Source organism: Coptis chinensis, chromosome 9, assembly GCF_015680905.1.
Source record: "Coptis chinensis isolate HL-2020 chromosome 9, ASM1568090v1, whole genome shotgun sequence".
NCBI classification, from domain to species: Eukaryota; Viridiplantae; Streptophyta; class Magnoliopsida; order Ranunculales; family Ranunculaceae; genus Coptis; species Coptis chinensis.
The window spans coordinates 51,945,551-51,968,368 of NC_141464.1; positions in this window are offsets into that span (position 1 = coordinate 51,945,551).

Consider the following 22,818-nt stretch of genomic DNA (forward strand, 5'->3'; position numbering starts at 1 on the left):
ACGCGGGCTGAAACAGCACACAAGTCAGCAGAACTTCCGAAAGCCGTATCTTTGGACTCGGACCTCGGAATTGGGCCTACCTTATGTCAAAACGACCGGCTCGGAAAGAGCTTTCCAATGGTCTAAGCCTTGACCCAGTGAGAGGAGCAGAAGTGGACGAAAAGTCTGTGGAAGACAACTGCAGCTGAAGAGGCCCTTTTGGACTGAAAGAATTGGGTTTTGGGCCTGATTCTCTGGCCCGAAACATGGATCCAAGCCCATGCACGATTTTTGGATCTAAACATATAAAAACCAAAGCTTAGCTCTTTGTTAATGGTAGCTAGTTAGACCTAAAACTATATAGAATTCTAGATCTAATTTTGAGTAGATTAATTAAAGTTTTAGTTCCAGTTTCAATTTTTGTTTTAGATTAAGTCTTTGAATCATTGTTCTTGATTGATTAGATAAATAAAATAGTTATTTTTGCCAATTTCGATTTTTGTTATTTCAATTTATAGATCTAGTTTTAATTCTTGTTGGTTACCATTTCTTAGTTGTTAATTAGAATTTAATTATTGTTTAATTTAGATTAGTAAATTTCGAATCTTGATATTATGTTTAGTTATAATAATATGAGAAATGATGGTTTGATGACTCAAGGCTAAAACCTCCATTAGAGGGGTTGATGAAGCCTTGATGAAAACTTAGTGGTATAGTGTAGAAGCATTGTAGAATTTATTCCAATCTAGAAGGTCGTGATTCGCCATGAGAATGGGTGGACGACCTCACATGCTAGTTAGTATTCGGTAGAAATGTCATGAACACTAAGGATTAGAACTCGAATTTCTTGCCGTAAGAACGTAAGAATCGAGATACAAGAATCTATACTAGGTTATTAAGTTGGATTCGAGGTGGATTCAATTCCCCTCTAATCCTTTATCTAGATTCAAAACAATCATATTTCCATAGCATTCGTAGTTTAAAATTCAAGTAATCAAATTCATATTGTATCGTAGTATAACACCTTTCGTAAAGCTCTCATTGACTTAAGACTGAGTAATTATATTAGAAAACATTCCATGCTAGAGCACTAGGAGTGGAACGAATTTGTTACTCCACTCTATTTCGATAGAATTGAGAGTAGGAAACTTTGATAAACATATAGCACCAAAAAATAGTTTTAGTTTACTTACGTTTTGAGTTTCATCGTTCATTTCGTAGGTAATCTATTCGAGTTTTATGTTTTATCAAATGGCGCCGCTGCCATCTTAGTTGCACTTTTGCATTGTTTTTATAGTAGAATTAGTCATTTTTAAGTCCCATTAAACCCACCCACCCTTGTTTGATTCATACTGTGGTTGTCCATTTCGCGTTGAAAAAGTTCCGCCGAAATATATACATACACTAAAGCGCCCGCTTATAAGGAGCGCTACCGCTGCTATATAGTCTCGGCACACAAAGCGACCATGCGAAAGTTCTTGGACCACGAGCGCGACCCACCCTCATACCGAGCGCGACCTGCACTAACTTATGGACTAGGAGCTGACAAGCGCTTTATGGCGCAAGCACTGCGCTACTAAGCAAAATTTTCCGGATTTCTACAGGTTTGTTTGAACTTCAATTTTTAAGTTTTTCGTTGTTCTAACTTGTTATTTACATCAACACGCGTAAACAAGGCGCTATTCATAAAAGCAAAGACGCTATCGGGTATTCCTTTCTTCCATACCTCGCATCTCCAGTTAGAGGTTCATACTAATATATCAAGATTGTTTGGATTGTGTTCGTGTTTAGACTTAGACTTGCATGAGATTAAGGTCTGGTCGGAGAAAAACACCGAACGTAATTAACCGTCAACAAACAAACATATCGAGTATACCAATCACTACACCTCTAGCTACTATCCCACCAACCACACCTGACATAATGGCTGAAGAAAGAGAGACTCCTCTCTCCGACTTTTACAAAGCCTTGAGCGATAGCCCTAAATCTTGCATCGTTCTAGCGGACCATTGGGGGATTTTGAATCCCCAAACATATTTAATTTGTTACCCGTTTTCCATGGTTTAGGCCATGAAAAACCTTACCAACACATCGTAGGATTGAACAAGTCCTTATAACATTCCATCATCCTACGGTTGATGCGGAACAAAATTAAATTGAGGGGTATTTCCCTTCACCTTAGCCCGATAAGGCGGCGTCTTGGTTAACCGCCCAAAGCTAACTTCAATGGACTCGTGGGCTAAACTTGTTCAGCTATTTATGGAACATTTTTACCCACCCCTAAAGACGGATGAGATGCTTTCCAAGATTCATTTTTTCCGACAGAATCCTCATGAATCATTTTCTGAGGCTTGGAATCGTTTCACCGATCTGCTTATAGAGTGTCCACACCATAACCTAGCAAAAGACACATTAGTTCGTGCCTTTTTCAAAGGACTTCAACATCACCATAAAGAAGTCCTTGACATAATGAATGGGGGTAGTTTCCTAAGTAAAGGAGCCTCGGAGGCTTACAAATTTTTAGAAGAACAAACTAAACGCAATAACAATTGGGGGGGTAGTGATGATATCCCCCGCTCTGCTAGTTCTTCTTCAACAGTTAAAGCCGCCGGTATGTTTGAGATGAAACCCGATCCAGAACTTAAAAATTTAATCGAATCTCTAACTAAAAAGGTAGAGGCTATTTCTTTTCAACAAAAGCCTATCCCCGTCATGAATGTCAACTCCAACCCATGTAATTTCTGTTTGAGTCCCTCGAGCACCACGACTCCTATTGTCCTCTCTCGCCTATGAACAACAACAATTAGAGCAAGATAATGTTTGCTCCATTAATAACTATCCTATTCCTAATGCCCCATGGAGACAACATCCCAACTTTAGTTGGCGAAACAATCAACAAGTTACAACTCCAGGGTTTAATAACCAAAATGTTAGGCAAGCAAACAACTATAATCAAGCTCCACCTAGGCAAACAGGGACAAGGTCAGGGAAATTATAATAATTATAACAACCAAGCACAACCACGACAAGGTGTAGCACAAGGTCAGAGTAATTATAATAGTTATAATACCAATAGAGGTATCATTCCGGTTAACAATAGTAACTATCAAAACCCACCCATAAATAATCAACGTGAGATAGTTCCAGTCGCACCACCTGTGACTACTACACCTACACAACCGGACCGTATCGACGCCTTTATACAGGTTACCCAACAACTTTTCCAATCAATGACTCAATCAAACCAACAGATCTTACAATCCATAAATCGGGGCATCTGGCAGTTAGCCCAAGAGAAAAGGCGTGTTTCCAAGACAAGCGATACCAAACCCTAAAACAACAAACACAGCCTTTGAGGTAAACGGTAATACTAGTACGGAAACGACAATAGTAGGTGACCTAAATGCCATCACCACTCTCCGCTCTGGAAGAGTGGTTGATAACAAAGTAACTATGCCTATAGTTACCCCATTAGTACTCCCTACACCAGATATCGAACTAGATACCGAAGTAGAAACTGAAGAGCCTACCACTGTAGAGGTACCAGTTAAACCACAACCTAAGAAACAGAAAGCCAAGGTTACACATCAAGTCGAGCCATACGCTAAATATAGAGTTAAATCACCGTTCCCTCAAAAATTAGCCATGCTAACCAGGGATACAAACTTTGAGGAGATTAGGAACGTTTTCAAGAATCTAACGATAAACCTTCCTTTTCTCGAGGCTATTAAAAAGCTACCTAATCACGCTAAGTTTCTTAAAGAGTTGTGCACTACTAGGCGTAAGACTAACATACCTAAAGACGCCTTTTAACTGAACAGTTCCCAACTTTATCCGAAAATAATGGAATTGTTAAGTACAAGGACCCCTGTTAGATCCTACTATAAAATGCACCTTAGGAGATTCCCACGGACGACCGCTTTATTAGACACGGGGCGAAAGTGTTAACTTACTCCCCGTATTACTTGTATAAACAAATAGGTCTACGAAAATGCAACCTACAAAAATAACGCGTTGCAATTAGCGGACGAGTCAATTAAGTATCCTAAGGGTGTAGTGGAAAACGTGCTTGTTAAGGTTCGGGATTTCTACTATCCCGCTGATTTTGTTATCCTCGATCACGATGGAAAGTAAGCTAACGACTCGTACCGATCATCTTAGGGCGTCCCTTCTTGGCAACCGCCAACACACTTATAAATTCTTTGCGATAGTAAGATGTCCTTATCTTTTGGCCATCTTACGGTTGAGGTAAATGTTTTAAAATGATGAAACAGCTTACCAGATTCGTCTATAGATGGGGAGGTTAGCATGATCGAGAGCTTAGCTCAAGATTATTTTAACAACACGTTTCCTGAAAACAATATGTACAAATTCCTTTCTTTTGGAAAGTCAGATTTTGTAAATGACTCCTACTTAGAGGAAGTCAACACCATCCTTGAGTCCACACCACTTGTAGACCTTTCGGTTGCTCCACATATTGAGTATGAAAACTTGCTACCTAAGCAAGTATTCATTATGCAAAATGAGGACCCTGACGAAACATCTATTGATTTTCCATCCACCCCAGTGCTTAAACCTCTTCCCCCGGAGTTAAAATATATTCAACTTGATCCGATGGTAGTCATCCGGTAATTATATCTTCTCTTGTTATCTAAGGATGAAGAGACACGTTTAATCCGGGTGATTAGGGAACATCGGTCTGCGATTGGTTGGTCCCTAGCTGACATTAAGGGAATTGACCCTAATGTTTGCACTCATCGTATCCATTTGGAGGATAACGCGAAGACTTCTCGCGAACCTCGGCCGTCGCTTGAACCCCGCCATGAAAGAGGTGGTTAGGGAAGAAGTCTTACGATTACTTTCGATCGCGGTATCATATACCCAATCTCGATAGCGAATGGGTCACCCCATTCATGTAGTTCCTAAGAAATCGGAGTTACCATGGTTCGTAACGGGAAGGGTGACTATGTTGTCACACAAGGTCCTATGAAATGGAGGATCTGTATTGATTACAAACGTTTAAATGCTATGACACGAAAGGATCACTTCCCTTTACCTTTTATAGATCAAATGCTCGAACGCCTAGCTGGTCATGCTTTTTATTGTTTTCTGGATGGCTACTCAGGCTATTTTCAGATTATTATTGATATTGATGACCAAGAAAAAACTACTTTCACATGTCCCTTCGGAACGTATGCCTATAAACGAATGCCTTTTGGCCTTTGTAATGCTCCTGGAACCTTCCAGGGGTGTATGCTTCATATATTTAGTGACATGGTAGAGCGCTTTATGGAAGTTTTCATGGATGATTTTTCTATCTATGGAGACTCCTTCCTTCGACTCGTTTGTCTAACCTGTCTAAGGTTTTGACACGGTGTGAAGAAAAGAGCCTCGTTTTAAACTGGGAAAAGTGTCATTTCATGGTGAAAAAGGGCATAGTACTATGTCACATTGTATCTAGTGATGGCATCGAAGTAGATAAGGCCAAACTAGATAAGATAGCGACTCTACCTAAACCACGGACTGTCCGTGATATTAGAGCCTTTCTAGGCCATACAGGTTTTTATAGGCGGTTTATTAAAGACTTCTCGAAAATAGCTAGGCCTTTAACTAATCTGCTTTTGAAAGATGCAATCTTTGATTTTAATTTTAAGTGTAAACATGCTTTTGAAACTTTAAAAGCATGCAACCTCTGCACCAATTATCTGACCTCCCGATTGGTTTAAACCGTTCGAACTCATGTGATGATGCTAGTGACTATGCCGTTGGTGCGTCTTGGGACAAAAACTAGATAATAAGTCCACTTATTTATTTATTATGCTAGTAAAACATTAAACGATGCTCAACGGAATTATTCAACTACGAAAAAAGAATTCTTAGCCGTCATTTATGCTTTAGATAAGTTTCGTCCTTATTTGGTTGGTTCTAAAACCTTAGTTTACACGGACCATGCGACCCTTAAGTACCTTCTTGTGAAGAAGGATGCTAAGCGAGATTAATCCGATGGATCCTTCTCCTGCAAGAGTTCACATTAGAAATAAAGGACAAAAAAAGAGGGTCGAAAACGAGTTGCCGACCACTTTATCTAGACTCTCAAAAACGACGATCGGTCGATTCTCGAGTCCATACCGGACTCTTTTTCCTTATGATGAGCATCTGTATGCCATTTTTTCAGCACCATGGTATGCTGACATTGTAAATTATTTAGCGGCTGATGTTATGCCTTATAATTGGTCAAGAAATGAACGAAAGAAGTTTTTGGCGGAGTTAAGTTATACTACTAGGATGAGCCCTACCTTTTTAAGTATTGTGCGGATCAGATTATTCGTCGTTGTATTCCCCAGTGGGAATATAATGAAGTTCTATCGTTCTGCCATAACAAAGAGTGTGGTGGCCATTTTAGTGGGATGAAAACAGGCTAAAGTTCTTTCAATGTGGATTTTATTGGCCTACCCTTTTAAGGATGCCCAAGTGCATTGCAAGACGTGTATTCGTTTGCCAACAACTTGGGCGAATCCACGGCGTAATATGATGCCATTAAATCCAATCTTGATAGTAGAAATTTTTGGCGTTTGGGGCATTGATTTCATGGGTCCTTTCCGGTTTCCCACGGTTTCATTTATATTCTAGTTGCCGTGGACTACGTGTCTAAATGGATAGAGGCCCTAGCTTGCCGTAGCAATGACCACCAAAGACCGTTGTATTTTTATTAAAGAATATATTTTCTGTCGGTTTGGCATTCCTAAAGCCATCATTAGTGATGGTGGAACACATTTTTGCAACAGAGTTGTTGCATCCCTAGTGAAAAAGTATGGAGTTACACACAAAGTAGCAACTCCTTATCATCCACAAACTAGCGGACAAGTAGAAGTTTCTAATAGGGAAATCAAAAAGATTTTAGAAACAACTGTAATAGGAAAGACTGGTCAAAGCGTCTATCGGATGCCTTATGGGCGTATAGAACTGCTTTCAAAACTCCTATAGGTATGTCTCCCTTTAGACTTGTATTTGGGAAACCATGTCATTTGCCCGTTGAATTAGAGCACCGTACTCTGTGGGCTATAAAAAGCCTTAACTTCAATATTGATGAGGCAGGTGTCAAACGCAAGTTGCAATTGAATGAGCTTGAAGAAATCCGTAGCGATTAAATGCGATCTATCTCGAAAGGACTATAAAGCTAATATGAAACGTGTTCATGATAAGCATATCTTGCGTAAAGAGTTTGTAGTCGGTCAAAAGGTCTTGCTTTACAACTCCCGTCTACATGTTTTCCAAGGTAAAGTAAAAACCCGTTGGTCTGGCCCTTTTCTGGTTACTGAAGTCACCCCTTACGGGGCAATCACCTTGGTAAATCCAAATGACAACAGTACCTTTCAAGTTAATGGTCAACGGTTAAAACATTTTCACGAACTTCTGTCCCCTGATGTAGAGGAAGTCCTTTTACAGGACCCTGTCTATGAGGATTGACCCTTGTCATTTGGTGTACTTACTTTCATTTCCATATACTGATAAGTGCACCATTCAGGTAACCGGGCCCTCCCTATGGAGTGTGTGGCTGTAAGTACCGGATCCTAAGTCCACGTTTCACATAATTCACGTCTTCCACTTTTGCATATTTTCTCGGTTTTTGAGTCATGTTCCTCTATGGGGTGAAGTATGTATTTATTGTTTTTCGTGTTTCTTATAATAAACTAAAAAAAAATAAAAATAAAATAAAAATTCTAAAATCACAGAAATAGCAATCCAACAAGTCTTGGGAATCTGACTTTAAACGACCCACGTTTTAAACAAATTTTGTGTTTAAAAATTTGTTTGGGGGTGGGCAGTCGATCTTTCCATCTGGATTGCTCGAACTTTCCATTGTGTTGCTTAGGCCCGTTAGTCGTAGTTCATTCGGGTTGATGTAATCTAAACTTAGATTTCCTTCGTTCACATAACTTACGTCACACACGCACTTCGAGGCGTTCTTCCACCCTCTTATACGTCACCCATGGTTGGAATTGAATGTTTTATGGATCAGTGGATTGGAAATTCTCTACTGATCATTTTCATAACTCATTCGCCAAAATCGGGCCAGTAACGAAGCGACAATTTAAATTTGAAATTGCGCAAAAAATCGGAAAATTTCGGAATTCAAATTGGGCTTGGGCCCAAACCGCACGCACGACTGTGCGTCTCCTTCCTTCCCAAACCACACGCACAGTGTTTCCCTTTCAATCCCGCCGGTTACAAGTTAAATAAAACTTTGAAAACCAAAATAAAAAAAAAATATATATATATATATATATATATATATATATATATATATATATATATATATATATAGAGAGAGAGAGAGAGAGAAGAGAGAGAGAGAGAGAGAGAGAGAGAGAGAAGGAAAACCTAACTACACCCACACCAAGATAATCAAAGCCAACTTAAATCTTCTAAAACCATTACCACCACCACCCCAACTCAAAAAAAACGCACACCGCAGCCAAGTAACCACCCGCCACCACCGTGTTTTTAGTAGTTGTTCTTCACACTCGCCTCCCCCACAGTCTACAAAACCATTACTTGTCTAAGAAACTTCAATGACGCTACGACGTAGAATTTTGCGAAGCACGCCGTTTTGCTTCACGACCGGTTTATTTTATTTTACGGAGATGATTAAGAGGTATTGGAACGGACTGTGGTACTCGACTGAGGAGTTCTATCACTATGATTTGGTAGAACAGTTTTATAAAAAGCGAGAATTGGAAGGGGATAGGATTTTCATAAAGTTAGCAGGAACGAGGAGGGAAGTAACGAGACAGTTGTTGGCTGAACTGTTAGGAATTACGCTTGAAAGCAACCTAGTAACGACAATTCAAGAATCCCAGTACACTGGAGTTCCTGCTTTGATGAAGGATACTGTCGTGGAGGGCGAATACAATCCGACATCTCATTGCGTCCGTCAGTCAACCCTGAGAACCAATCAATTGGCTGTAGCTCACTGGATTGGTAGGAACATCCTCGGGAAAGACAAAGTTAGTGATATCGGCCTGCAATGTCTGCACGTTCTCTGGATTTTGCAAACAAATAAGTATAATTTCTGCATCCTCGATTTAATGTTTAATGTGATTCGAGGAGTGGGGAAGAGTTTGGCGCCTCTTCCCGTATTGATCACTAAGATCATGCTCTCCTTTAGAGCTGTCACAAGATCTGCTCCTATTAAGATCAAATTGCATTCTAATGCAAGTATCTATACGAATTGCATCCAAGAGACTTGGCCGTTGTCTGAAGAAAAAATGGTTGAGTCAGAGGATGAAAAGGAGGATATGACATGTCTGGACGAAGATGCATTAGATAAATGTTGTTCTAATTTAGAACGCATGCAAGTGTTGCAAACCGCCTTGTGGTGCGTTTATGGTATTTGTGAAAATATCCGAGATAGATAGAGTTTAGTTCAAAAGAAGCAAGCGAACCTTCAGACGAGATTTGAAATGCTCGAAGGGGTTCAGGACGATATTTTGTCTAACATGGAGACTATCCACCAAAGATCAACAAGCCCAAGATCGCGATTTTCGGGACCGAGATGGAAGCCAACGCTTCGTTCGAATAGAAATGCTACGACGCATGCCACCCGGGGAGGACTCTGTTTCAGCCGAGTCCGACAGGCATGAGCGTCGTCGCCAAAGGACAAATGGTTCAAGCCAATCTCCATCTCAGGGTCCATCATCATCACAAAACTAGGTGTTCACCCCCAGTTGGAGTTCGCTGTTATTTTATAATTTCATTTTATTAGTTGAATTTTAATTCAGTAGTTAAATTTAAATTGTAATGTGTTTATTTTACGTTGTTTGGATTTAAATTTTATTTTTAATATAATTGGTTATTTTCGAGTACTGCTTGTTTTTATCATTAATCCCACCTTCCCGACTTGTTTGGGGGTGGTAATATTTATACCGAGCATAAGTCGTTATATGATCATCTGCTGTAAAGTTGTCTTGGAGGAAAGGTTGATAATTTGGCCGATATCAGCATATCTATGATTTGTGTGGTGGTAACATGAAATCTAGGAGAACTTAGAAGTTACTATTCTAAATCCAGTATGAAAGATACCAGGATTTTTAGAAAATCATGGAAATGGGTTGTTTCCGTTTTCGGTTTTGGAATTTTCCTATTTCCGAAAATTGCCTTCAAACAAATTGGGAACTTGCCGATTCGTTTTGGTAACTCAGAACCTATTTAAACTTCCTTCTTTCTACACTAACAAACCACACTACATCCCACCATCATCCCGCACCTTCCACTCCAAGTTTTTCTTTCTTTTTGCTCTAAACTCCGATTTCAGCACTTACGAGCGCGCCTATGCCTCGTCAGAGCGCGCCTGCGCCCTTTACATTTTCGAAAAATTTAGTCAGAGCGCGCCCGCGCCCTCCTTGAGCGCGACCCACGCCCAAACACTGTAATAGCATTAACACACCTAGCGACGACCCGCCCTTATCTGGCGCGCATCCGCTTTATTCGTGAACGGAAAATTCCAATTTTCAGAGGGTCATTCCAGGATTTTTTTGGAACTGTTCAAAGAGTAGTTGAGATGACGACTCCTATACCCTGAGCAGTCTTTCGAAGATGTGTTGGGCACCGAAACCTATGGACATTGGTTCCGACACAGGATCCTGCAGTTAGGATGGCGTCATCTACTGGTAAGTGATGATGATTCATATTCACCATAGCTTACTGCTTATTTCTACGACCACGTTAAATTCTATTGTAATCAGGATGGAGAACAATTATTCTCCGTCGTAGTTGATGACACGACACATAAATTCAATAAAAATGTGGTCGCTTTAGTTTCAGGATTGCCAATACCTGATCTTGTTCACACATGGGCATATATGACCAATAATGCATACCTTTATGATTATACTTATTTCCATGAGTATTATGGGGGAGGGGTATTTCGTGTAATGGACCAGGGGCGATATAGCATTGCCCTTGGTAGCCTTTCCCTAAACGTAGGCACCACCATGTTATTCATCCTGATGAATATTTTTGGGGAATGGCGCTTCATTTCGCAAACGATCTGCTGGTGACATTTTCCTCGCTTTAGCTGAGGGACGTCGCCGATATGACATTCCCCGAGTTTTAGTCGCTAGTCTTAAGAGAGCCCAAAGCATGAGGCATAAGTATCTTCTTATGCCTGTTTTGGTAAGCCGCATCATGCGTAGTTGTTTTCCTATATTCTGTGCACAATTCACAGATTGGAAAAGGGTTGAAGTCATAAGACCAACCAATCGGGTGATTCGCTCGTTGCGAATAATGACTTGGCCGGGATGGCAGGTGCAGCCTCATTTGCTCGCCCCGTACATCCCATCAGACATGATAACACTTAACAAGTTAGCATTATTAGATGATAACTGGCGGCAAGCTTGGCAAATTATAATGGACTGGCAGGATGTGAAGGAACCTCGTCTCGCTAACGAGGAGGAGGATGCTTAAGCGGGAGATAAGGTAAGTTTTTAGCTTTATTAGTGTCTGCTTATGTCCCAAACAATTTCATTCTTGTTAACCCCATAATGGGTAGAACTCGTATAGAGTTGCGTCAGTTTTTATTTTCTATATTAGTACGTTCTAACGTTGTTTTGCAGATGTTCCTGAATTTCCGCGGCGCTTGATGGTATTTTTCCTACCCTCTTTATTTAAATGCTTTGAGGACAAAGCATGCTTTTGTTTGGGGGCATAGAAACACGTGTAATTAAGGCATCTGTTAGGATATAGATATGTATAATATGCATTTGGTTTCAAGTTGAAAATTTTCAAAAACATAAATAAATAAGTTTATGCTATACACTTAGGAATATTGGTATTGTTTTCTTTCTCTATGCTCTTAACAATCTAGAAGTCTCACGTAGCTTTTGCTTGAATAATAATTGTTAGAAACTTAGGTTAATATATAGGTAATAATCTTTGCATCTATCTATAAATATATTACATGAGTATCTATGATTGTTAGCATAAAGTTTCAAATCTAGGCTAGAGTACTTATTCTACAAATCCTGTGAGAATATAGCCTAAAGCCTTATATGAGCGAAACATTTGAGAAATGACACAAGGGAGAAGTAAAATCCGGATAGAGAAATCACACGTCCACTTGCTTGATCACTATGTCATATCCTAAGCGAGAATTTAGGCCCTCTTTGGATCGATATAGCCAGAAATTCAAACCTATGAATTATTTTCCGCTAGCCGCCCCTCTGAGCCTTTCTTTAGCCTTCCATAAACCACAATTCCTTTACCCTGTTACAAAAACAAAACAAAATAAAAATAAAAATAATAAATAAAATAAAAAAAAATAATAAATCAACCTACCCAATTTAGAATAAGTCTGAGAATAGAATGAGGGAGAAAGAAGAAGAGAAAAACCTGTGTAAACAAAAATTAGTAGTTGCTTCAGAAAAAGAAAAGAAGTTTCCATCCAAGGAAAAGAAAAAAAAAAATAGAAATAAATAAAAACTCCAAAATAGAATAAAAGGGAGTCAAAAGCCAAAGAAAATAAAAAGAAAAATATGGCTAAGGATGGAAACAAAGTATAGAAGCAAAAAGAAAATAACAAGGTTTTCTCTAAGTTACATAATATGAAGACTCTATTATCTCAGACTTGTCCTTTTGAATATCCATTTCCTTCCTTCTTAAACCATCTCCTAATCCCCGCAACACCTAATAAAGACCTCTAGCTCAATTAGGAATAGGTTAGTGTGATAGTAAGTAGCAAACTCGCACTTTGTGTGCGTTCTGGTTCCAAACTTCTGCCCATGAAGTCTGGGTCGCTTATTGGAGGATGGGGCTGCGTCTGAGATTGCAATGACCTCCTCCTTCTTGCCTTCGTGTTCTAGCCCTTCTTGTAGCTTGATGGACTTGCCCATGCGAGTGTACAAGTCTTCCAGTTTTTTAGGACGCTCTTTCATCAGCGACATGTACAACCAGGTGTGCTTCTAGATGGCGTTAGTGAAGGCTAAGGTAGCGAACAACTCCTTGAGGTCGCTCTCCATGGACAATAACTCTATTTTGAATCGTTCTAAGAAAGAACAAATTGATTCATCTTTCTTCTGAGACAGCTGGAAGAGTGAATCGATGAGGTCGGCTTTTTTGCGAGTGTTGTGAACGTACTGGTCAGTGAGCTTTTCGAAACTTTCTATCGAATTTGGTTCCAGTGCATATAACTAATCCAGAGCGCCATCTTTGAGACTGGCAGGGAACAAGCGGCATTGTAGATGGTCTTACTCTTGAGCGCTGTAGAGCGCGAGACTTTGGTTGTAGCGAGCTACGTGTTAACCAGGACACATGGTGCCATCATACATCGCACCTTTGGCTATATGAAGTCCTTCGGTGAGGGTTTACAGAGTACCTCAGCAGTGAACGAGGAAGCTCGATATGTCTTCAGCATCTTCTGGACGACCTGAGTGGCGTCACAGTGCTTTATTCAATCCGTTGGGAGAGGTTGTTGATATGTTGATTCACCTCGTTCATGCCGTCCTCCGCGGTGATTCTGTTTGGGTTCTAAGTTGCCACTTGGTTTTTTAGTGTAGCATTTTCCTATCGCAGAAAGTTGATACTATCGTTCATCCTTGCCCAAAGATGTGTTGCTATGGAGTAATAGAAGGCCTGAGTTTGTAAGAGTTATAGAATGTCCTCATAGAACTTACTTTAGGTTCACCTAAAGACCTGAAGGTTCTAATGTTGTAAAGGGATTCTCCCTACACTTTGTAACATTCTTTTCTTTTATAAACTTACTTGTGTGCAAAAAAAAAAAATGTCGTAGTACCAATGTACGATACCCAAAAGGTATATAGGTGGTGATGTTGTTTTGTTTTCCAAACTGTTTCAACCATTTGATCTCTAATGGATCAGAGTGATTGCTATTATAGTTGAGATATTCGAAAAATCAATATTTCATTTTATTATGGGGATGTTAAGTACCTAGCTACAACACGAAATATATGGAGTAGGTTCCGTTTACCACACTTTTGATATCATGGTTGTCCCCCCTGATAATATGGAAAACTATAGTTTTACCTACAAATAAGTAATTAAACCCAAATGTAAGTAAAACTAAAGCTTATTTACGTTCTAAATATCAAAGTTATGTACTCTTGTTATCAATGTAATATTTGGAGCAGAGAATTCGTTCCACTCCTAGCTCGTTTAGATGTAAACAATTCCTAGTTTATGTTAATACTAGCCAAAATCGGTGAGAGTAATGGATTGAATAAAACTATGATGGTGAATCAACAATCAAGATGATATAAAACAAACTACGAAAATACTAAATTGACAATATGAGGAGGAATTAGGGGGATTTGATTCCACCTTAATTCGACTTAATAAACTAACGAAGAATTGTCGTAATCCGAATTGCAATGTTTTCGCATAACAATTGGATCTATCTAATCCCTAATTGTTCATGGTAATCTCTACCAACTAACAATCAGCATATGAAGCAATCAACCCCATTCTCATGGAGAACAAATTACTTTCTAGAATGGAATAGATTATTACGACCATTTCTACACTAATCGAAATCAAGTTTCATCAAGGTTTCCTCAAATCCCTCTAATGGAGGTTTTAGCCTTGAATCATTATACTATCATTTCAATAACAAGAACAATAAGAACAAGTCATTATTGCATAAGTGATTAAACTTTACAAATCTAATAGAATAATAGTTTAATGATTCGAAATGAATAAATATTGAATTAGAAACTAAAATTATGAATAACTAATTATCAATTTAAGACAAACTAAATCTATGAATTAAATATTGAATTAGAAACTAAAACTTGAAATATAAACTAATTATTTGATTCTAAAAACTAAATTATTGTTCTAACAACTAATTTCTTGCTAATTAACTAGATAAAAACTAAGTATTTTGATAATTAACTAAGTAAAAACTAATTAACTATTATCTAACTAAGTTCTTAAGAGATAAGGCTTAGTCCTCTTTAAATGGAAGAAAACTAGATCCACAATTTGGTGCATGGACTGAGGAGCTATGTTTTGGGTCGGAAAATCTAGCCCAAAACCTCATTAATTCAGTCCACAAAGGGGTTTTCAGTTGGAAATGACTTCAACAGCTTTTTCGTCTACTTCTGCTCCTCTGATTGGGTCAAGGCTTGGACCATTAGAAAGATCTTTCTGAGCTGGTCTGTTTGACATATGATAGGCCCAATTCCGACGGTTGGGTCCAAAGATACGGCCTGTGGAAGTTATGTTGACTTTTGTGCGCTATTTCTGCTCGCGTTGACTTTGACTTTTCAGTTTTGACCGGGCTTTAAAAAGGTTTTTTCTCCTTGAATCTTGGCCTTTAATCATATAACTTCTTAGCAACCAAACCTTGCTCCTTTATCTCTCAAAAGAGATGCATTTCCTCACATATTCGACTCCAATGCCTGAAATATACGAAAGCACAATAACAGTACTAACTCTTGCTTATTAATCACATAATTGGTCTAAAAGTAATATTGTTAAGGGGTTCAAACTACAGTTTTGGGCTCTTATCAAACCACCCCCAAACAGTATTTTTCTTGTCCTCAAGCAAATATGATAAATTAAAATAAGTGACCAAAAATGGAGTTCTGACTAATCTCGTTTCGCCGAGTGTGATTGCATTGACCATATGCAACAAGGCTTTAAACCACTAGGAATTCCCTAGTGGATGAGTTATAGTCTCGTGAGAGTTTTCCAGTGAAGGTACTCATAAACTTCATCTATACTACAACGAATAAGAAATAAAACTATCGTTTTCTTACTTATTCTCATATATCTATCCATCTCACTAGCAATGAATACAGAATAATCAAGTCGAAACCTAAGCTAATATATGCATAATAATCAATCATCTACAAATAAACATATATAATGAGCTATGCTATGAAATGCAATAACAGGTCCGTTTCTGAAACTTTGGAATAGCGTCCTTAAGTAGGTCCTCACATAAATGTCAAGACAAAAACACTCTGATTTTTCCGCTCAAGGTTTGCTACTTCAGTGTGCAGTGGGCACACTTTACCTTACAATCTCAATGACACACAAGGAAGCCAAAGTCGATCAAACACATCTGTCACTTACTATCACACTAACTTACTCCTAATTGAGCTAGAGGTCTTTATTAGGTGTTGCGGGGATTAGGAAAGGGTTTAAGAAGGAAGGAAATAGATATTCAAAAAGAACAAGTCTGAGATAATAGAGTCTTCATATTATGTGACTAGAGAAAACCTAGTTCTTTACTTTGCTTCTACACTTTGTTTCCATCCTTAGCAATTTTTTTCTTTTTCTTTTGGCTTTTGACTCTTTTGATTCTGTTTTTTGGAGTTCTAACTTTTTCTTTTCTTTTCTTTTCTTTGGATGAAAACTTTCTTTTCTTATTTGAAGCAATTAACAATTCTTGGTTTCACAGGTCTTTCTTTTTTCTATTCTTCATTTCATCTCTATTCTCAGATTTATTAAAAAATGGGTAGGCTAATTTTTATTTTTATTTTGTTTTGTAATAAAGGGTAAAGGATTTGCGGTTTATGAAAGGCTAAAGAAAGGCTCAGAGAGGCGACTAGCGGAAAATAATTTCTTAAGGTTTGAATTTCTGGCTATATCGATCCAAAGAGGGCCTAAATTCTCGCTTAGGATATGGTATCGTGATCAAGCAAGTGGATATGTGATTTCTGTACTCGAAATTTACTTCTCCCTTGTGTCATTTCTCAAATATTTCACTCATATAAGGCTTTAATCTATATTCTCACAGGATTTGTAGAATAAGTACTCTAGCCTAGATTTCAGAAACTTACTGTCAATACAAACATAGCTGCTCATGCAATATATTTATAGAAAGATGCAAAGATTATTATGCATATATTAACCTAAGTTTCTAAAGACTATTCAAATGCAAAAGCTAACGTGAAACTTCTAGATTATTAAGAGCATAGAGAAATAAATAATACCAATATTCCTAAGTGTATATATATATTCCTAAGTGTATATATATATTCTTAGGAATATATATATACACTTAGGAATATTGGTATTATTTATATACACTTAGGAATATATATATACACTTAGGAATATTGGTATTATTTATATACACTTAGGAATATATATATATATATATATATATATATACTTAGGAATATTGGTATTATTTATTTCTCTATGCTCTTAATAATCTAGATATATATATTTATATTTATATTTATATTTTAAATTTTTTACTAGAAAACAAGTGCATATTGTACATATCTATATTCTAATAGGTGCCTTAAATTACGCGTGTTTCTATGCCACCCCCAAACTAAAGCATGTTTTATCCTCAAAGTATAGAAATAAGAAGGATAGGAAAATACTATAGAAACGCGTGAAATTTTGGAACATCTACAAAACAAAGTTAAAAACATACTAATATAGAGAAATAAAAACAGACGCAATTCTATAGGAGTTCCACCCGTTATGGGAAAAACAAAAATCAAATTGTTTGGGACATAAGTAGACACTAACAAAAAGTAAAACTTACCTCCTATCCAGCAGAATACACTACTAAACTCCTGGAAGTATCCTCGGAAGAACCCACAAATAAAAATCAGAAGTGGAAGTGCTGCAAGGGCCAAGGCGTGGGGCACGCTCAGAATTTGCCTAAGATGGGCGCGTGGCGCGCTCTTGTCTTACTCGACTTCCAAGCACTTTAGCGCGTGGCGCACTCATAATTTGCCTAAGATGGGCACGGGACGCGCTCCGTGTATCTTGAGTACTCTGACTTGCAAAAGTGAAAAATAAAAGTGAGAAATGCGAGTGAAAGGTGTGAGTGAGAGATCATGAATAAAAAGACCAAATACCCCACCCCCAAAATTTTTTTTGCAAATATAGTTTAGAAAATTAGTTTTAAAAACGTGGGTATTTTAAAGTCAGATTTCCAAGACTTGCTAGATTACTGTTTATAGGGTTTTAATATTTTTATGAATATGGTTTAATATAAATGAAAAAAACAATAAAACAATAAAGACATAAATCACTCCATAGAGAAACATGACTCAAAAACCGAGAAAATATGCAAGAGTGGAAAGTGCGAATTATGTTAACGTGGACTTAGGATCCGGTACTTACAGCCACACACTCTAAAGGGAGGGCCCGGTTACCTTAATGGTGCACTTACCAAAATATAAGATTAGAATAGAGTACACCAAAAAATAAAATGAGTCTTTTATAGTCAGATACTCGAGACTTTATCTAAAATATATATATATATCAAATGAGTCTTTTATAGTCAGATACTCGAGACTTTATCTAAAATATATATATATATCAACAACCGAAATAGTTGTTGATATATATATGCAGTTTACTATATATCAACAGCCGAAATAGTTGTGGATCCTTCTATAAATAATTATCACAGAAAAAATACCCAAACAAAATCAAGCACCATGATATCCAATGACGTGGCATAGCGAAATGGGAGTGAACACTGATAGATCTAGGACCTAACCTAGCTAGCATGCGATTTCTTCTTTTTCCCCCAACGGAAAGGTAGCCAAGTGAATGATCGTGAATGAATGGATGGTTGTGGAAGATATGGTGGATATGGATAAGTTGTAGAAGTATGGAATGGAAGAAAGGAGAATGTGGGTTTATCATAAAACTCATTGGTGGCGTGGGTTGGTATAATCGCACAACTGAAAATGAAAGTATCAGGTGGCTCTTTAGGTAGTATTTCCTTACTAGGAGAATTTAGAAAATCATGAAGCACAGGATAAACAAGAGGGTCAAGTGCAAACTCAAGGTTCCTTTGAAAAAATGGAAGGTGGGGAATATTGGTGATGGAAAATGAATGAGTGACATGAGGATGTGAGGTGGGTGAAGGGTGAATGGTGCTCAACTAGTGTTCTTAGTTCTATATTATCAGAGGCCTTAATATATGCAAGACATTCCTTAATAGGTGGGTCAGAAGAATCACTGGGATAGAGGGTGAAAAATTCTTCTTCCGTCATGGCGTCAAGGGATGAATGGATGTTAATAGGAGGGGACTCGCGAGATGGCAAAGAAAGGTTGCAAAAGAGTCAAAGGAAATCTTCCTCAATGTTATCTACGTATAGGGAGTAGAAATTATGATCTTTGTCTTCTTCCATAAGAGGGGTATCTACTAGTGTGGGGACTAAAGCGTCAACCGCACTAATGTGAGATACAAAACTCTCAATGGACTTCACTTCTCCTTCTATATGCAAACCTAGTTGTCCCTGCTTTTGTCTAAATATGTTAACTTCCACAGAAAGATTTCCAAAAGAAAGAGTCATTGAGCCATCCTGACAATTGATTTTAGCATTGGCAGTTGCCAAGAAAGGACGCCCTAAGATGATGGGAATGGAATCATGAGCAACTTCTGTATCGAGAATAACAAAGTCGGCTAGATAGTAAAAGTCCTAAACTTTAACGAGAATGTTTTCAACTACACCTTTGGGATACTTAATAGAACGATCGGCTAACTGCAAAGTCATTTTGGTTGGTTGAAGTTTTGTTAGACCTAGTTATTTATATAAACAAAATTGGAGTAAGTTAACACTCGCCCCCATGTCTAATAGAGCAGTTGTTATGAAGGTATCACCTAAGGTGCATTGTACAGTAGGTCGACCAGGGTCTTTGTACTTAACAATTCCGTTATGTTCAGATAAAGAGGGATATTGTTCAGTAAGAAGGCTTCATTGGGTATGTTGGTTTTCCTCTTCTTGGTGCACAACTCTTTTAGAAACTTAGCGTGTCCAGGTAGATTTTTTATAGCATCTAGAAAAGGTAGGTTTATAGTCAGATTTTTAAACACTTCCCTAATCTTATCAAAATTCTCATCCTTTTTAGACACAACTAGTCTCTAGGGATACGGTGGCTTATCTCTATATTTAGCATAAGGTTCAAAAGTATTATTAGTCTTTGCTTTATCTCTAGCCGTTTTCCATCTAGGTGTCCATATTGGAACCTCTACAGGTGTAGGATCATCAATTTCTATGGTGGTATTTAGTAAGGTTGTGCCTTTTTGTTGTGGTTGGACTGGAACTTCTACAGTTGTAGGGTCTTCAGTTTCTATGATAGTATTCAGTATAGTTTCCTTTTCAGCTTCCGTTTGTGGGCGATCTTTAGGCATAGTTACTTTGTTATCAACTACTCTCCCTGGACGAAGAGTAGTGACTGCCTGTACGTCCCCTGGGGTTATATTACCATTACATTGAATACTATTTATTTTGAAGGTGGTGTTTGTTGACTTAGGATTAGGCATTGCTTGACCTGGAAACATGCCTGTTCGGTTATTATTTTGGTTAAGAGACATGTCAATAACCTTTTGGCATAAGGACTGCACCATTTGCATCATTTGTTTCATCATATTAGAGTTTTGATCATGCTGATCTTTCATCACGTTAGAGTTTTGTTGCATAATTTGATTTTGTTTCTCCAACAACGTCACTACTACTTTGTCTGTAGATGGTTGGACTGGAATTAAAGCTTGTTGAGCGTTCATGTCTTGATGTTGATAGTTCTGGGTCATGGGCACTAAACCTCTATTCTGGTCACCTAAGTTTCCTTGTCCTTGATGTGGAGTTAACTGATTGAAGTTTGATGGTTGTGGTGGTGGTTATGCATAGACAAGAGGACAACAGAAGTCGGGATGCTCCGGACGGAAACATAAATTACATGGAATAGAGTTGACGTTCATAATAGGGGTAAGCTTTTGTTGAATAGAAATTGCTTCTACCTTTTTAGTGAGAGATTCAATTAGAATTTTAAGCTCAGGATCAAATTTAACCTCAAACATACTGGTAGCCTTAACTATGGAAGAAGAACTAGTGGAGCGGGGGATATCGTTACTACCCCCTAGTTATTATTACGCTTTGTTTCGTATTCTAAAAACCTATAAGCCTCTGAGGCTCCTTTACTAAGGAAACTACCCCCATTCATTATATCGAGAACCTCTTTATGATGGTGTAAAAGTCCCTTAAAAAAGGCACGAACTAACATGTATTTCACAAGGTTATGATGAGGACACTCTATAAGAATATCAGTGAAATAATTCCAGGCCTCTGAAAAGGATTCATGAGGATTCTGGCAGAAAAAATGAATCTTAGAAAGCATTTCATCTGTCTTCAGTGGTGGGTAAAACTGTTCCATAAACAATTGAACAAGTTTTGCCCATGAGTCTACAGAATTAGGCGTTTGAGCAGTTAACCAAGACGCCGCCTTATCGGCTAGGGTGAAAGGAAACACCCTCAGTTTAATTTGTTATGCGCCTACTGTAGGATGATGGAATGTAGTGAGAACTTGTTCTATCCTACGCATATGTTGATAAGGTTTCTCATAGTCTAAACTATGGAAAACTGGTAACAAATTAAATATATTCGAAGGGATTCGAAAATCCCCCACTGGGTCTGCAAGAACGATACAAGATTTCGGGCTATCGTTCAAGGCTTTGTAAAAGTCAGATAGAGGAGTCTCTTTCTTCAGCCATTATTTCAGGTGTAATGTGTGGTATACTAGATAGGTTTGTGTGATTACGTTCATGATATATTATGTTAGTTATTTTTCTCTTACCTGACCTTAATCTCATGCAAGACTAAGTCCAATATTAAAGAAACACGACAACAGCTAAAACAACCTTGATATGCTAGTATAAATCCTCTAACAGGAGATGCGAAGAGTGAAAGAAAGAAGTACATGAATGCCTCCTTGCTTCGCTTATGAATAGTGTCTTGTATACACGAGTTCAGTGTATTTAATAAGTTAGAAACACTGAGTAACTTGAAGAAATGGAAGTTTGTACTAACCTGTGAAAATCAGGCTGTTCAGAAGAGGGCGCGTGGCACGCTCGAATTTTGCCTTGGAAGGGCGTGGGTTGCGCTCTTGCCTTGCTTGAGTTACAGGCACTTCAGCGCGTGGTGCGCTCTGAATTTGCCTTGGAAGCGGCGCTGCGCTTTTTGCCTTGCTTTCGAGTTCTGAGGCACTTTAGCGGGGGTGCACTCACGAATTTGCTCATAGAGGCGTGGAGGGCTTCGGCTTTTTCTCTTGAAAAAATCAGTTATGAAGCAAACAACCATAGTTAGAACCAAACAAGGGTAGGTGGGTTTAATGGGATTTTGGTGGGATTTACACTACTAAAGGAATTGAATCTAAACTAAACTAACACGGCAGCGACGCCATTTGATATATTAAAAATGATAGTTTTACCAATGAATAAGTAATTAAACTCAAATGTAAGTAAAACTAAAGCTTATTTATGTTCTTAATATCAAAGTTATCTACTCTCGTTATCAATGTAATATTTGGAGCAGAGAATTCATTCCACTCCTAGCTCGTCTAGATATAAACAATTCCTAGTTTATGTTAATACTAGCCAAAATCGGTGAGAGTAATGGATTGAATAAAACTACAATGGTGAATCAACAATCAAGATGATATAAAACAAACTATGGAAATACTAAATTGACAATATGAGGAGGAATTAGGGGGATTTGATTCCACCTTAATTCAACTTAATAAACTAACGAAGAATTGTCGTAATCCGAATTGCAATGTTTTCGCATAACAATTGGGTCTATCTAATCCCTAATTGTTCATGGTAATCTCTACCAACTAATAATCAGCATGTGAAGCAATCAACCCCATTCTCATGGAGAACAAATTACTTTCTAGAATAGAATAGATTACTACGACTATTTCTACGCTAATCGAAATCAAGTTTCATCAAGGTTTTCTCAAACTTCTCTAATGAAGGTTTTAGCCTTGAGTCATTATACTATTATTTCTGTAACAAGAACAATAAGAACAAGTCCTTATTGAATAAGTGATTAAACT